The 5,307-nt window shown below is 38.7% G+C and overlaps 1 protein-coding gene across 3 annotated transcripts in view; it reads right to left on the reverse strand.

Moving 5' to 3' along the window:
* glcci1a (glucocorticoid induced 1a) overlaps positions 1–5,307 on the reverse strand; it is a 25,012-nt gene that overhangs the window by 14,123 nt on the left and 5,582 nt on the right. The window lies entirely within an intron of this gene.

Genomic DNA, 5,307 nt, shown 5'->3' on the forward strand with positions numbered 1-5,307 from the left:
GCACACACACTGACACCGAGGAAAAATTTGGAGAAGCCAATCAACCTGACACCATGATTATTTGCATGATATATCAAATATATTAAAACAAGCTCAGATTTTTAAAATAGATTTTTAATTTCCATTTTTTTTCTTTTTTCTTTCTACCAAAAACTGGACAATGAAAATCTTCAGTGTAGTGCTTTGGTCTCAACTAGCCACATTTTTCAATGCACAATTAAGCTTACAGACTAAAGCGTCCATTTTATTTGTTGTTTCTGTTGTTGTTCTGTTTATTTATTTTGCATATTTAAAATGTCTTGCAGTTCCAGTGTTAAATGTTCCTGAGAATTTAAAGATTATTGATCTATAAAAATGTGTTCTTGCATTATAATGCCATTACCATTATGCTAGTTGGTCTCAAAAAACAATATTATTGTTTATCACGATAACTTCTGGGATATTTATTATCCAGTTAAATTTGTTACAGTAACTGGCCCATAGTTATCCTCCAGAAACCCTATTTAAAGTTTAAAATGGCTTTCACAGTATTTGTGACAGGCATTTCACTGATACTTGGGACTTAAATAAATCAATTTATTGTTCAGATAGAACATGTCAGATGGGAATGATGAATGTGCAAATCTTAAAAAGAAATCTGATCACATTAGTTTTTTAAATTGATCTTTATTTCTGAGTTTTAGTTTTTGAAATTGTAGTCAAAGAAAAATCTAAATAGTGTTTAAAGGTTTATCTGTGTATTAGTGCATTAAATGTAACTCCATTCCAGCTCAGAATGAATATTCTTTGTCACTTTGTCTGTGAGTAAAACTAGACTAAAACACACAATGTGACTCAAACTAAAATCCCAAAAATTGTCAAAAGTCTCCAGACTAAAACTCTATGAAAATTGTGCTGTAAGTATTTTGAAGACATGTTCTGTGGTCTGAGAACATGTGTGGGTGATGTTGCAGTTTGGACACAGATGGGAGTCCTGAGTGGACAAAGTCCCTCAGAACCACCAAGTGAGTCCAAAATGGCTTAAATAGTGGTGCACCGACTGCAGATTTTTGGCCGATCTTTAAAAACGTAACCTGCCAATTCTGAATTTGGCTGATATAATTTTTTTGTCTGAAAAGCTAAACAAAGTGACAAAGCTGCCAAGTTTGTAACAGTGTGGTTACTACTGTCAACCGCGCTCATGCAGACATGACCTGGTGGGTGAGTCAGTCAGTCAGCCCTCTCTCACTGCAGACCAATAGGGGACAGAAACTGATTTTCAGACATTTGCTGAAATAGAGAAGATCGGTTTCACATGTTAGCATTGGCCAATCGCTAGTCTTCCAAAATTAAAGAAATTTTGATCTATTATGGACTAAAACAGTGCAGGGTTTCCCAAAAGGAAATCTAAGAACCCTACCACTGGGCCCCAGATGTTTCCTTGACGTTTCAACCCAGCGGTCCACTTTATGGGGTTAAATAATGTCAATAGCTACAAAATTCAGAGGTACATGAGCAGGCATCGTATGTTCAATGTATCAACTATAAACCTTACTTTATCTATCTTTACTGTCACTATACTGGAGTATAAAAACCCTATTTAAAATAAATAAACAGCGCTAAACAAACCGTCTGACTTATAATACACCGGAGGAAACTATGCAATGCGTGTATGTGTGTGTGTGCGTGCGTGCGTGCGGTTGCGCGTCCGTGTGTGTGTGTTTAGGTGTGTGTGTGTGTGTGTGTGTGTGTGTGCGTGTGCGTGCGTGTGTGTGTGTGTGAGCAAGGCAGCTTATAAACCTGATCCCGTTGCACCGGTTCTGTCAGCAGGTACGGGTCAAAATTCCAGCAAACTACCATGATGTTAAAACAATTCTTTAAAACAATCTCTGGCATTTAGAAAAAGGAAAGCATTGTTGTGAACCTGAACAGAGTAAAAACAAGATATTTTTAGTCACATTTCATGAAAGACTGAGGAAATGAGTGTAAATATGTAGTTTAAGTGTACTGTTCCACTTTTCTCTTCTGTCCACTCGGTTTATTTCACCTACAGTAAGAAGAGTTAAAGGCTGGGTCACCAAATGTCCACCAGGTGTCACTGTTTCCATTGCAGATAAACAACAGAAATAGATTTAAAGCAGACTTCTATCTTTGCTTCCATGACATCTTTGGAAGGTTCAGAGTTAGGAAACTGAGTGTGCAAGTCCCTCTAGACTAGAGGTCAGTTTTCATCCCAGCCTTCACTGTGTATTTCTATGACTACAGGAACTCCCAAAGAACATCTATAATAGGCACCGTGTTCAGACCTGTCCTCCGTCAGTCCTGACACTGACCCTCTTCTCTCCAGAAACAGAACACATGCAGGATTTATCAATAAAGGCAGAGTGTGTAACGGTTGTAAGATGATCTGTGGATGTGGGCCACAGAACCAGTTCCACTGCATGCGCTGCAACCACTGCTGCTGCTCACATTTCAGATCACTGGATCAGATTGAAGATCTCTCCCTTCACTTTCTGTCAGATCCTTGACATTTCAACCCAGGAACACGTTTTGATGGACAGCAATAAATGGGGGAAATAACAGCTTAACAGAACGGGTGCTGTCACTGTCTGGTGAAATGACTGCTGAGACTAAAGCCTACTGATTGAGCAGGAAGAAGAAACAGAAATCTACCCGACACTTCAACCAGATCAGATTCACAGCTTTCCCGGAGAGAGGTTTGACAAGGAGATTCTAACTTTGGATGATTTGGTCCCAAATATACCACAGAATGTTCACAAACAATGCACCACTCTGCACAAGAAGTATTTTTTAAGCCCTTCATTCTAAAGAGACTGCAACATTACCTATAATTTTAGAGGAAAACATCAAGTCAAGTCAATATTTTTGTGAAAACAACAGAAGGTTTGGAATTTGTTAGAAACACAATCAATACAATATAGGAACAGCTGAAACCAGAAGTTTACATACAAAATAAAAAGGCATCCGTCTTTTTTTCTCACAGAGTTAAATCTGAGAAAATGTTTCTTGTTTTAGGTCAGTTAGAATTACCTAAACTATTCATATATGATAAAGGCCACAATAATGACAGAAAGAATCTGTTAAATACTTTTTTTATGAATGTCTTCAAAATCTTTGAATTCAAGTCCACTCACGGAAGGGATGAAAGAAAAAAAAAACAACAGAAAATTGGAATTGGTAGGAAGGACATTGGAGATTTTATTTGTTAGCCATATCACCAGGATGTCAAGATTCACTAGAATTAGTGACCCATGTGAAGCCAGGCACACTGGGGGCTAGTTGCTTTAACAAACTATGAGTTTTAAGTTGTAGACGTTTTTACAGTTTTTATGTAATTTCTCTTTATGTCACACAGGAGATGGAAAAGGGTTCTGAAAATTTTCAAACTGTTTCTAGTTTTTATGTTAGAAATACCTGACAGAAATGTGTGAAGTTTATTGTTTGCCACTGGTCTGACTAGCTGCCTGTTTTTCATCAGTTCAGATTTCTGATTAAAAATAGCTTTTGGCAACAGAGAAATAGCTGTTTCTGATTAGTCTGCAAATGATTCCATCACAGCAGTGGTGTCCAAAGTATGGCCGGGCCCATACAATTTGTGTTCTGCCCCCATATAGCAGTTCAAGTATAGTTAAAATGTTGCCCTCCAGCAAATGGAGCCGATATAGATGGACGCATTTTCTAATGTTTAAGGATTACATTTTGTATCTTCTTGAATAGAAAATGTTAGCAACACAGGCAAATGCGACGCAAATCTAGTTTGAACGACCAAATTCCAATCTTTAACTCAAAATATCCAATCTTTGTCATTTTCATATCCTGAGCTGCATCAGACACATATCTAATTGTTTTCAGATTTCAAAATGTCTGCAGTCTAAACGGTCATGTCGCATTTTATCCGACTTTTATGTCGTTGAAGCCAAGCAGGGGGAAATCCAGAAGTAAATTGTAAGTATGAAATGACGGAATCAGTCTGTGTGTAGGATCACAGTCCCTTCACTCCTGGCTTTGACAACACATCTGAATAGGTTTCTCTACTGAAGTTGCAGTCAATTCTCCACTAAAGGCCGCTGCTATTATTTGTGCTTTCATTGTGTTAGCTTCCTTCGTGTTATGATCTTGCGACTATATTGTTGATTCTCCTTACAGAATAACTTTAAAATCCGTCTACAAATGTCTTCCATAAACAGAGCGCTGCTGTGTGATGTCAACGTTATTTTTTTGTGCATGCAGTTTGCTTTTGGGATGAAAACCGTTCATACAGATGTCTGATTGTGGTCGCATGGTTCAGGCGTATAAATGACCACGAAAAAAAAATCTAATTCCAGTAAAAAAAACTGCATTAAGCACCAAGACCTGCTGTGTGAATGTAGCCTACGTATTTCTCTTTTATTAGTCATGCTTACCAAGTAAATCACCTTCTATGGTATAAAATGCTCATCTAATAACACTGCTAACTTTCTGTTATCTGACCTTTTCTGCCCTGTATCTCCTGCTCCACATCAGTAAACCACTGTGGCAGCTCTGCTCCTCCCTGCAGCTCTGTAACGCCCTAACATGCATGTCCACACATGGACTGAGCTGTCATCTGGCACAGCCGCATTGTTTCCTTTGCTGCAGGAGGCAAAGAAGAGCCAGCTCGGGCACAGCTTGCCATAAAATGCAGCTGCTCAGACCACTGAAAGGAGGGGAAGTGGATGCTCAAGAGTGAGATAGTGTTATCTGCCACCTGTGTTGCTACTAGGCATCAGGGTTCTGTAGCCGAGCGAGACTGGTAGGATTGGGCTGAATGCAGAGCCATAAGCCATCACAAGTTCAATCTTTCTACAAAGAAACAATTACAACAGTATTATTTCTGTAAGGAAGATCTTTCATGTCGCACTTTGTCATTGAGGAACAATATGCCCACTGCTGTGTTTCAGATGCTATTTAAGTAGTTGGTCATATTTGTTTGTACCTGCTCCCTCTACATCTTAAAAGCAACTAAAAACATCGACTTACAATTCACAATGTGTCTTACCCTACAGCCTGTACTACTGGGCCTGCTGGGTGGGTTGTAGTTCTGGAATATCCCGGGATGTCCAGGGAGAACCAACACACACACCGGGAGAACATGCTCACTTCATGCAGCACATCATTGTGACACTCCCATAATGATGGACTTTTTCACTGAGGAGAAAATGTAATTTTTGTCTTTGAAAGTTGCTCAAGTTTGAACTGGGGAATAATTAAATATATTTTCTCTCTGAGCTTAGGTGATGTCTGTTTTATTGTTTTGATTTCTGCCCTTGTAAGGTGATTAAATTATAT

The sequence above is a fragment of the Poecilia reticulata genome, linkage group LG11, assembly GCF_000633615.1.
Source record: "Poecilia reticulata strain Guanapo linkage group LG11, Guppy_female_1.0+MT, whole genome shotgun sequence".
NCBI lineage: Eukaryota > Metazoa > Chordata > Actinopteri > Cyprinodontiformes > Poeciliidae > Poecilia > Poecilia reticulata.